This window comes from Phalangium opilio, unplaced genomic scaffold (genome assembly GCF_054372755.1).
Source record: "Phalangium opilio isolate 3A_F unplaced genomic scaffold, DU_Popi_V2 ptg000043l_1, whole genome shotgun sequence".
Classification (NCBI taxonomy): domain Eukaryota; kingdom Metazoa; phylum Arthropoda; class Arachnida; order Opiliones; family Phalangiidae; genus Phalangium; species Phalangium opilio.
Window position 1 is genome coordinate 677,367 of NW_028324167.1, and position 13,049 is coordinate 690,415.

Consider the following 13,049-nt stretch of genomic DNA (forward strand, 5'->3'; position numbering starts at 1 on the left):
GAATTAAAAAGTAAACACCAAATTTGAAATGTTAATATCAAAATATGTTATTGGAATATTAAGATGAAACAGAGCTTTATAGCTACACAACTACTTAAAGAATCGTAATGCCGAAAAATATTTAGCATATTTCCATTTAATATTCTGCAAAAAGGAAATGTTATCGTTTTGTAAGAGATCTTATCATCCTACTCGCTTTATATTAACTTTGATGTGCGTGTAGTGTTTCGATTCGGATGCAATCTTCATTACTCGTTCTATATAAACTCTCACTTGTGTCATTACATAGAAATAAGTTTATCTTAAATAATTAATTAAATATAAAAAATATTAATTATTTTAGTCGCCAGTAAATAACTTTAAAAATAGTTAAATCGTTTAAAATAAAGTTGTTCCTATTATCTTTCGAAACTTTGATAATAATGACGTTTAAAGTGAAGGGTACCCCTCTCGCCCGCTTTCTTCAAATTTAGGGGTATATACGATTCGTTTTCAATATAATAATAGATAAAAACGCATTCGCGTGAACTTTTGTTAGAAGCTCTGCCATTGGGAGGCTAGAAGTTTCTCGTAACCCTAGCCGATCGCCGCGTATATCTTAAAACCAAACGATAACGATGGAGAAGAAGCCGTAATGGACAAAGACCTGAAGATGGTGGTGCATAGAAGCTGGTGTCAAAGTGGGATTGACGAAGAACAGAAGATGGTGGTGCTTATGAGCCAGCAAGTACAGGCTAGTGTCCATGTGGGATGGACAAAGACTAGCAGATTGCGGTCCTTAAAAGCCAGTTAGTAAAGACCTGTGTTGGTAGATGAATGGCCAAATTTCCGTGAACCGCGAACGCGTTCCGGAAATCGGGTATTTGTTTGCTCCGATTTGTAAACTGCGAACGCGGTCACGTGGGGTCTGACAAATAGACAGACAGACACGACCGGTGTAATACCTCTCCGTGACATACGTCACTCGGAGAGGTAATAAAGAAAATTTGAGAAAAAACCAGAAGTGGAGGTTTAACTTAAAACTAAGAAAAAACTTCGCAAATAAATTAATAAACGATTAAACCTTAGTAAATTTGCAGACCACCCTAAAACTTTAGACTTATGACGTTTACTAACTGGTAGCAATCTGCCAGCGTTGAGAACGACAGGAGACATACGTGCAATGCGAGAAGCAATGTAATGTACCCGTAAGGAAATGTACATTCTTACTCCTTAAAATTATTCTATGAAAATTGCCAATGAAAACGGTAAAAAAGGTACTTCTTTTATAGGTTCAAAGTGTTTTAAAGCATGTAAAAAATAATTTGCTAATTTAAGGGAAACAAGACGTCGCCAGATATGTAGTCTTGTACACAAACCAAGATGAACGCTTTTGCAACCTTTCGATTGTTTGAAGAATGAAGCAAAATGTCGGTGTTCCTTATAAGTTTTCGCTACTTATCGCTGTCAGTTGTTTCAACAAACTAATCGTAACATGTTTTTTTACAATGATGTTCGTTATGAGTCGCCAAATGTACAACTTTCTACTCCTTAAAAATTGACTATAAACTCTATGGCTATGAGGCTTTTTTGGTTTTAGCTGGCAACCACTAATTTGCAATAATCATCCTATCTTGAACTTAATTCCTACTGTTTTAGATGAAGTCAACATTCTGTGGTTTATGCAAACTAGCAAGTGTTAGGTTCAAGTAACTTCCAAATGGGTTGGCGTACGACAAAATGTCATACCACAGTTTCGCCTTATATTGGCCCCAGGAACCCAAATACTTGCGCTCCTACGTCCATTTCAGATACACCCTGTATTTACGAATGAATAGGGTTTTTTTCTTTACTAAGGCTAGTAATTGAAAGTGTAAAGGAATATCATTCCAAATTAAGAACTAAAATTGAAAGTCGTTAATTCTCGCCATTGAAGTTTTAGGCTCGATAAAAGCTCGAAACCAGATTTTGAACATGCAGCTTAAGGCTCGAAGCTCGATAAGAAATTCGAGGCTCGGAACGAAGCTCGATAACCGAAAAAAGCAAGGCTCGAGGTTCGGCTCGAACCCAAAAAGTCAAGGCTCGCACAGCCCAAAGAAAAAGTACTGTCGCCTATGTGAGAGCTTGCAACTCAGTGTTTTCTTTAGCGGTTTTTCAGTTCTCCCCCTCCCATCCGTTTCCCACGGCTAGGCAGAAGTCCCTTTTTTCGATTCTTTACTTACCCTCTTGCTAGTCAGTTTTTAGGGGGATCCAAAGAGGGAAAATACTACTGTCATACCATTTCTACAGCACCATTTCTCTCTCTAGCCGAAACCCATGCTTTAGCAGATATTTTACGTGATGCGATATGCCATACCCTTACGAAAAAATAAATTGGTCACCAATCGGTCATTAGGTGGAAACGTATTGGTCTATGGGAAACGTATTATGCATCAATTGGTTAAAAGTTTCCATTATCGAACCGCCAGGGAACGTATTGGTGCAAATTGAATTCAAACTAGTACCTATAAATTCCCAATTAATCTGGCTATGGGAGTTAGATTGGTGGCTAAGACCAATTAAAAGCCATTTAACACTATTAAAATTCCAATAAGAAGGTCAAATGGAATCGTGTTGGAGAATTCATGCCCATAAATTACAAATTGCGACAAATTTAACACCGTTTTAATCTTGCTATGGGACTTAAATTGGTGCCTTGAACCAACAAAAGGCCAATTAACACCGTTAAAATTCCAGTAGGAAGCTATAATGGAGTCGTATGGGAGAATATAAACCTATAAATTTCCAATTGCCACAAATTTTATCCCTTTTAATCTGGCTAAGGGGGTTAGATTGGTGCCTTAGACCAATTGAAGGCCAATAACACCGTTAAAATTCAGTTTACAGTTGTAATGGAGTCGTATGGGAGAATTTCGGCCTATAAATTTCAAATTGACTTAAATTTAATCCCATTTAGTCTGCCTATGGGAGCTAGATTGGTGTCTTGGACCACTTAAAGGCCAATTTCCACCGTTGAAAATTCTAGTAGGAAGGTATAATGGAGTCGTGTGGGTGAAGGCTATATATTCCCAATTGGAACAAATGTAATCCTTCCAAATTTCGCTATGGGAAGTAGATTGGTAGGCCTATCTTAGACAAATAAAAACCACTTTACACCATTACAGTTCCACTTGGTATGTTTATTACTACCAATTGATGAGATTGCAATTAATTTGGCTGTTAAGTATTTGGAGGTGCGTTTCTCCAATGAATTACCGAAACTGTTGTACAATCTGTAAATTTTAATTCACGTTATCGACAGAAATTGATATATAGTTGATGAACTACATAATTCCTAAGAATTCGACATTATTTGGTAAATCACATATATAAAAGACCTTAATTACGACAATCACAAGACACTTTTCTTTAATACACGACATGTTAAAAGCGAAAAGGTTTTTGGTTTTAGTTCCAATTTTTATATGAGAGATATGAGTTTCTACTGTTTCATAGTACCGTATCATTGCCAGGAATTTAGATTCATTTGAACCATTAATAACGTCATCTTTCTCGTTAAGATTAATAAAGTATTGGATTTCTCCATAGTGATTCTTACCATCATATTCGAATAACACAAAGGAGTTACTTCGCTTTAATGATCTCTTGTAAATCATTCCGATGCAAAGTGAGCCCTCTAACCGTACATCGTTCATGTATTTGATAAACCCCATTTTCAATAGGACCTAAATTCAAAAGTTTATCTTTTAAACATCGAATTTCATCAAGAGTTAGTTGCCTTATTTGAGGTTTCCATAAAGGTCAAAGATGAGATTTTTTTCAAGGTGTCTGTTCTAAAATGCAATCTTTCTAAATAATTTTCTGTGCCAAGGGAAAGCTGTGGAGAATACGTTAAGTAAACTGTTTCAAAGATAACTTTTCTCATATACTTGGCACAAATCTGAATTAGAACACCTTGAGTCCCATTAACAAAAGAGATTACTTTTCCGTTTGCATTCTCAAAAACAAACGTGGAATGAGCCCAGAGCGGCCCAAAATTAAAAACTCTTTTTGGTAAGTGTTGAAGGAAATGAATGTTTGCAACCATTTTCTGTTCTCGATATAGCGTTTGGTATCGATACACAAATTTTTGAATGATAAAATTGGCTTTGTTGAGTTCATTTGGGCTAATGGAAGACTTTAGTGAAATAAATATACTCTTTGCAAAGAGCTTGAAATGGTTTGCATATTTTTTGGGTAAAACATGTGAAACACATATATATCCATAAAAAAGCAACCAGTTTCTCCGTTCATTCGCTTTCCACTGATGCCTTTCTTTAAGAGTTCTAGGGCTCCTAGCGATTTCATTTGGAGGCTTAATATTAATAAGTCAAGTGTCAACAATAGAAAAATCTTTAGGAAACCCAATGTAGTAGTCTGCACCGCTTGTTAAAAACCATAATTCCGTAAGCGTTTGTGTAACTCAAAGAAGTACTACATGCATATAATCAGGCACAAATCCTTTATAACACTGAAATTAGGTAAGTTTATCAAGGGACTTGGCAATTTTATTATATGCACAGGCTATTCATTTTCAAGTGCCTCTTCCATATCCAATAAGGTTTGTTTGCATTTGAATTTTCGTTTCCTGAGTATCAGATGCAAGTCTTTTTTCGTGGAATAGCATTTAGTTTCACTCTGTGGCCTGGGTGCTCACACCAACTGCATCCATAATAACCATTGAACTGGGTAAAATTTTGCATATACGGTCTGGCCACTAAATCAGGCAGCTACAGATAGCAATTATCTTGCAGTTGATTAAATCTTGTTCCCTTATGGTACATTGTTCTTTCCAAAACTATTTGAACAACCTAAGCATATTAAGTTCTCATTTAATTTTTCTGCGCAGTCTTTACAAATACTATGTTTTACACTAGTATTTTGATGAAATAGCTTTTTGCAATGGTACTTTGAAGTTGGAAGTGAATTTCTTCCAAGTATTGTGTTTATCATATTGAGTAGGTCATCCAAGGCAATCTCCGTAAGCCCATGACGCAAAGAAAAAGCTTGTAGAAGCAAAACAGCTTCTCCTTTAGTAATACCATGATTTCCAAAACGATTTTTTTCTTTCAGCAACTCATTGAGGTTTGTTTGGTTTCCCAATTCTTCATTACCTTCAGCAACTCCCACGATTATTTCTGATCCAGCACCATGTTCTAAATCCTCATTACTTTCATTTTCCCTATTGTCTTCTAAATCTTTATTACTTTAATTTTCCATATAGTCTTCTAAATCCATACTTAATTCATTTTCAGCGTCGGCTAATACGTCATTGATAGATTGGTTTTGAAATTGTAATTAGTCATTTTCATTGTGTTGAGGGTGGTCGTCAGAATCCTCACTAATCTTAAAACTTAACCCAATATATTAAAGCAATTACCCCTATTTGCAACCTTGGATGAAGAGCTATCATTCATTCAAGTTGTGACGGTACGTTTGATTGATTATTGACTTAAATAATTTTGAAAGCAAAGGCTTAATATACTTCGTCAGTTTCATCTTCGTGAAAAGAATTATCACTGTTAGTGTCAGGCTCAATAATCGGTTGGCATTCCTTTGTGGCTTTACCCTTATTGAATTTTGTAGTTCTCGGAATAATAGTTTCCGAATCATCTGGTTCAAGGTACAATTTATATTTTCTATTACTGGATGAGGTAGTCAGGATATTAAGAAAGATATGGTGGCAATTACGGACAGCGGGGATGAGGCATAGGGTACGTTCATTAACCCTCTTTGATGACAGCGCTTACTAAGCGATGTCAGATTTTCCCTACTGTACGCTTTTTCACGTTTACGGTTTTGACGTCATGATGCTCAGCGCTTTCCAATCAAAGAAACCATCTAATCGATATGGTTTTTTTTTGACGGCGTGACGTAGCCCTTGACTGTTGAACACTTGACAGAGGAAAAGTTTGCGCGGGATTTAAAAAGTAAATTCCAGTAATGCTATTCCTTCAGTAGTTTTATTAGTTATCTTTACAAAACTACTTCTACCATTCAAAAGGGCATAATTTTCCTATTTACGAGCTCGTTAATAATTGAATAGAGCCATTTGCGCTTAGTAACGTTTTGAGGGCCAGTAAGACGTTTCCCCAAGTCCATTTTCGAAAACAGCGCTAACTTGAAAATGTCACTTTTCCGTTCAACAACATTTTACGTCACTGTGACGCCTCGAGCCCATCAGCGATTTCCTTGAGATTTTCGTTACATTGCGGCTTATGACATCATGCCGTTTAGTCTTATAAAAGTGGGAACAAATGTTTCCTTAAAAGTGCAGTATATTGGAGCCATAATTCTCTGAAAATATTTCTTGTAAATACGAAACCAGTTCTGTGATTTCCAATAACGGTATCGATACCGAAAAGCCACGAATATGGTCTCCATGCTTCGATACCCTCTCAGCTTCCCCAGGCTCACACCGGCGTAACGTTCATGGTTGCCAGAAAGAAATAATTGTTAATGTTCTGGGACCCTATTCTCTAAAAATCTAAATCATTTGGACAAGGATCCAAATCTGAACGTTTGGATCGGTTCCATTTGGACCGGGCGCTTAAAACCGTATTCTCTAACCCAAATCCAAAACGACATTTGGATCTCCCGCCAAACCTTTATCCAAACCAAATGTACGTCACTTCCTCTTTCAATACGTAATTTTACTTACTGTTTATTGGTTAATTCTTTTGCAGAGTTTAATATAAAAGTAAAATGTTTTTGAGCCCTGGATTTTTGCATGTTAGATTGTAATAATTTTGTAAAATTAAGAAACCTCTTAATTTGATAGTTTAAGCTTATTAGGCCTAATTAATATTAAGTGGGAAATTAATTTGATAGTTTAAGCTTATTAGGCCTAATTAATATTAAGTGGGAAATTAATTTGATAGTTTAAGCTTATTAGGCCTAATTAATATTAAGTGGGAAATTAATTTGAATGAAAAATAGGTGGATATCTTTTATTAATTGGGAAATAATGCACACATTATTATATTTGAATTTTAGAAGTTAATTTATTATTTATTTTGTGTATATAAAATTCAGCGTTAATTTCACTAAGGCAATAAATTAATTACCTACGAGGAATTAACAAGTACATATGTTTAATATTAAAATTTAATTGTTTCAAAACTAATAAGGTTTTGAACCGGTTTTTGTAATTTAGTTATTAAAATTTGTGATTGTCGATTGGTCAATAATGTTAATTAACCAATGGTGGAATCAATTTTTTTAAACTCAATGAAACTGAAATATCAATCAATCATCTACTGAAAGAGGTATCAACCTACTTTTTTTTCAAAAGAAGGAAAATAAGGATTAGATGGCTTACTGCTTCAAACAAGATTTTTAATCACGAAGAGAATATTTTGTTAATTTTGGTCAAATTTAGATATTCGGTAATCTAGTTGATATGACTAAAGCACTTTTTGCCCATGCCTATTTTAAACTTTAATCACAGATTTCGCTTACCATTTTACAAGCATAATAAACACTACTGAAGGACGCAAATCTATCTGTGATCGGTAACGGTGACCAATATAGCAATTTTCCCAATTAATCGGTTTGAAGGTCATTTGCGCATTTCTATTCGTTAATTTGAAATGTTGCGAGAGAAATTTGTATGGAATATAAGTAGATATCTCTTTCAGTAGATAAAAAAATTGGTATTGGTATTTCAATTAAGCTTTGATATCCACATCGGTTAATTTACGATATGGGCTTATGATGGTAGTCTGTTTATAAGATTAAATCGTTACTTTAAGTGTCACTAGACAGTATCTACCTCCAAAATCGAGAGTTAGTAACTTTATAACATCACAGGATATCCGAGGGTCAATTTCTTAGATCATTGACTTGTGATAATCTGACGTAGGCTCACTATAGCTCAGTCTACTAGCTTTTGGCAAGGCCTAATACCGTTTTGCTTGACTTGTCGCTGTCAAATTCATTTTAAAGCATAGATCATATAGTATCCACCCTCTATTTTCATTTCGCAACACACGTTGGATTCGTAAACCTCGACGCCACCGCGATTAGAAGCATTAAAATGCAAACACAACAACACACTGAGCCAGAAGTCCATTAAATTAGCCTAGGAAGTAACCAAAAGCGGGGTTTGGTACTCCGCTCTCTTGTGTAGCAATACTGAAGAAGGGCGACACATTCGCCACCTCGCGATAATTTTTCTCAGATCTCCGGTTTAGGTGCGACTCGTACGCCAAAATTTGCCCTATCGAGAGAGAAAAAACTATTGGCCGAAAACGCCCCCTACTACTGTAAAACCGAGCCCGCTTAAAAATAGGAGAAGGGATGGGGGTGTGAATTTTGGAACAGTCAAGGTCATTCAGTTTTTTATGACTCTTCATAAACCTATTCAGAAAAACTATTTAAAGGGAGGGTGAAGTAGAAAATCAAGTGGGTTTTTATCGATTCCCCTACTATTTACAAGACCAGTCTGCATAGTCAAACATTCAGGAAATACTAGCTCCGAATGATTTTAAAATTCAAATTAGGTTCAGATTTAAAAGATAATTTTAAATAAGGACGTCCGACCAATCGCGTAACCCACTGCCTTTTTATAATTAGTAGAAGAATCGACTAAAAAACCACTTGATTTTCTATTTCACCCTCCCTTTAACAACCGTGGCCGTTCCTTTTTTAATTTTTTATAAAGCAAACAATCTACCCTTTAGAAATGCAGCGTTCATGGGCTGAAGAAGTCAGGCCCCGCTCACGTCAAGAAAGACTTTCTAGAGAGGAGCTCGAAATTTGTAACTGTGTTAGGAAAGGGGAAAAAATTTAACCCCCTATCCATGGAGTAAGAAGGAGTTTCTATCCCAGCAGAGACGAACTCTATACCAGCCATTGTAATTGTTCACTTCCTAGGCTAATTTAATGGACTTCTGACTGAGCTCATACATTTTTAGTAAATAAAGGCCCGTTCACATTACCCAACTTTAGTCAGCTGACAAAGCCGATCTGACTAGTCAGGCCAGATTGTCAGGCAATATGAACGTTTCACCCAACCGTACTATTGTCAGGTCGAAGCTCGGATTTTAATCGGGTAGGTAGGCGATTGGAGTAGGGCCGACTAAAGTCAGAGAGGGAGCAAACCAATCACAATAAGCCTTGGCTATTACGTCATGGGACACGTGATGGTTTTGTTTCAGCTCTCGAGAGAGAACCGAGAGTATCGGCCATTATTTAATTGTCGATGAAAGCCTGAAAAATTATTTCGGGCCTTGGCCATTTTTTAACATGGGTTAATTTTTACGTTTTGATGGTTGTTCCTCATTGAATATTATCAGAAGTAGTATAGTAGGGAAGTTTCCTATATTACTTCTGATATTATTGACCTTTATTATGTTCTGAACTGCAGAAATTTAGTGGGAATAACTTTTGATTCTCGTAAAGTAGTCGAATTTTTTCGAGAATATGAGTTTGAACATTTATAATCCAAAACAAATCACTCCTATTATTATGTACCGCTTTGTAGACCCTCTTGTGTTTCAAAGGTAGTCGGCCCGACTGGTTGGGTGGTGTGAACGAGTGACCTGACTAGACTAAACTGGGTGACAAGTCGGCCTGACAAGTCTATGATTTGTCAGCTGACTAAAGTTGGGTAATGTGAACGAGCCTTAACTGTGGAACTCGCAGATCACGCGCTTTGGCCTTTACGGCTGCTACTCGAGATAAATTATGAAACATAACAAGTAACCAATGAACTCTTACTTCCATTCCAGCATGCAGGAATTGGTATATTAATCCCTCTGTTTCTCTCGATATGAATATCATAAGTCTGAAATAGGTAATGATGTGATTAATGACAATAGCATAGTAAAGTTTTAGGTAGAATAGGTGTGAAGACTTCGGAGGATGTCATTTGAAATCGGGCTACAGAAACCAGCACTGAATTCCAGATGGTCAGATGGATGAAGTAAAGTTTAATCCACCAGTAAATAAGTATGTGAATATAAATAAATTGCACAGTTGTTGGGTTCGGTAACTGTACGCAGGTTATAAATAATGTCTAGAGAAAAGGGTAGTCGTCATCAATATACGTGAAAAGCAAAATACCCGTGAACACAATAAAAGCATGCCAGTAGCGGTATTGAATTGATGCATTAAAGCAGGGGGGTAACAGACTTTTCGTTTTTTTTAGCCCCGCCCGGCAGCACTGAGATCTATGTCCGCATCGAATCAAAAGGAAAATCAAGTGATTTTATGATGAATTCGTCTACTAATTATAAGACCAATCTGCATATTGAAACATGATCCAGTGGAACATACAGGAAATAACACCGAATGACTTTAAAATTATAATTAGTTTGCAATTTCATGGATAGTTTTGAATAAGGACCTCCGACCAATCGCGTAACGCCCTGCCTTTTTACTAACAAAATTCTCTTAGAACGCGGCTTCACCCTCCCTTTAAATAACAGTCAAATGATGAAACAAATGCAAATGCATTGCATTAAAATAAATTATGAAGTTAATGTGCGTAACACATCCAATAAATTATATATTGAATGGAAATTTAATTGCCTTATTAGATCCACACCAATAACACGCATGCAAAGAGCACATGTAAAAAACGAGATTATAAAAAGCATGCGAATATTAAATTAGAATATAAAACGCATCCGAATATTAAATTAGAATATAAAAACCATGCGAGTATTAAATTCGATTATAAAAAGCATGCGAGTATTAAATAGGCTATAAAATGCATGCGAGTATTAAAGTATGCTATTAAATGCATGCGAGAATTAAATCAGGATATAAAATGCATGCGAGTATTAAATTAGACTATAAAATACATGCGAGTATTAAATTAGACAATAAAATGCATGCGAGTATTAAATTAGACAATAAAATGCATGCGAGTATTAAATTAGACAATAAAATGCATGCGAGTATTAAATTAGACAATAAAATGCATGCGAGTATTAAATTAGACAAAATGCATGCGAGTATTAAATTAGACTATAAAATGCATGCGAGTATTAAATTAGACAATAAAATGCATGCGAGTAATAAATTAGACTATAAAATGCATGCGAGTATTAAATTAGACAATAAAATGCATGCGAGTATTAAATTAGACAATAAAATGCATGCGAGTATTAAATTAGACAATAAAATGCATGCGAGTATTAAATTAGGCAATAAAATGCATCCGAGTATTAAATTAGACTATAAAATGCAAGCGAGTATTAAATTAGATTATAAAAAGCAAGCGGGTACGCAAGCAATAAATTAAATTCTAAAAACATGGAAGTAACGCATGTAATGAAGGAAACGAAAATTTTGCACGCCAAACTGAGCGTGAAGAAAATAATAGTAATAATAATAATGATAGAATGGAAAGAGTGCATTTGAAAAAGGTCAATGAAATATCTACAATGAGTACAATCTATAAATGACAATGGAGAATATAGTAATTGGAAAGAGTTCATGCCAACGTGAACATGAAAAATAAATGCCGTGAAGATAAAAGTGCATGCCTAATTGAGCATTGAAAATAATAAAATAAATCAGAGACGTTGTTTTGACGATCTATCACGGCATTAAGTAAATGAATATGTACAGGATTATGCTGCAATTGAGCATATCATAAAAAACAAAAACGAAACTAATCCGTATTTTTCCCTGGCTGAGATTTTTCTCCCAACCTTCTCAAAGCTTCGGCCATATTGTTCGCTTGAATTCGCTCAGTTTCTAGCCTGAACCTCTCATTTTCAAGCCTTAGCCGTTCATTATCATGTTTGGCCCTTTTATTTTCATTCCTCACCCTTTCATTTTCGTTTCTGACCCTTTCATTTTCATTCCTGACCTTTTCCATTTGGGTCATTTCCGTCATAGCAGACGCGAACATGCGTAGGGCCTCTTGCGTTCTCTGGTCCGACTCCAAACACGCTTCCGCCGAATCCAAAAGCCTATCGGATGTTGGCACGGGTCTTTTCTTGCTGCGCAGGGGCTCGGCTATAAGAAAGTTTACCCGATTTATAAATCCAACAAAAACGGAAGGCCATGCATGCAGAAACAATAGCAAGAAGTGATGAAATAAAGAACAACGAAATGGACAATTAAAGAAAGACATTAACCCTCTATATTCAAGGTTTGCCGAAATGTCGGGGTTGTAAATATTTACATATACCTTTTATAAACCATTGTTATAACCATGTTTATTTCATACTTACAAGTAGTAGGTGGATGACAGGCATCTTCTTCATCCAAAACGGAAGGCGGAACAGTCGGAACTGCTTCTGAATGGTCTTCAGAGACATCTGTAGGAACGCTTCCCGGTTCTGTAGAAATAATGTCAAGGACATGGTAAATACATAACTAATCATTAATGAAATGTCATCTTACCATAATTTGCAAAAAAATCCGATATTTGTGATGACAGGGATTTTTCCCTATCTTCGCTTGAAACGGGAGTAGCGCTGTACGAGCAGCTTGCTCCTGGATCTGGTTCTGAAAGAAATGATGATAATGACATGGTAAATACATTACAAAACCTTAGCAAAATTTAAACTTACCAAAATTTGCAAAACGCGAACCTACATCAGTTGCGACAGAAGTAAATTTACTTCTGGTTTCGATTAAAGGGTCCTCACAGTCTTGCTTATCGGCAGGTGTGGGATTATTGGCATAAGAAGGTAGGCTGCAATTGTTTTAAATATAATTGCACACACTGCAGTTTGTAATAATAGTTCACTATACTTTCTCGGGCCATGGGGCCTATTTCGTAACTTTTTTAGCGAGTTATTGAAAGTGATTACTATTAGTTTCGGGGGTCCAGTCAACATAAATAGACATAAGACTTGGGTGTCCTCAAACTTAAGTGTTGCATATCTGTCGATTCCGCTCGTGCTGATGAAACTATTTAAAATTTTACCGCATTCAGTTATCACGACATCGGGTCGTGAAAATGAAAAACAGATAAACGTTTACTTTGACAATCTTTGTTTTTAAAAAAGCACAAAAGAAGTCGCGACACAACCCTCAAGGTTTGATGAGACCCCATAGAGTAG

The 13,049-nt window shown here is 35.9% G+C and overlaps 1 long non-coding RNA gene and 1 pseudogene across 1 annotated transcript; one reads left to right on the forward strand and one right to left on the reverse strand.

Moving 5' to 3' along the window:
- Positions 1-3,266: 3,266 nt before the first annotated feature.
- On the reverse strand, positions 3,267-5,324 carry LOC149677264 (uncharacterized; annotated as a pseudogene).
- Positions 5,325-11,433: 6,109 nt separating this feature from the next.
- Positions 11,434-12,617, forward strand: LOC149677265 (uncharacterized). The gene is made up of 3 exons (XR_016366406.1): positions 11,434-12,130; positions 12,219-12,345; positions 12,422-12,617. It is a non-coding gene; the product is annotated as an uncharacterized LOC149677265 (long non-coding RNA).
- The last annotated feature ends 432 nt before the right edge of the window (positions 12,618-13,049 follow it).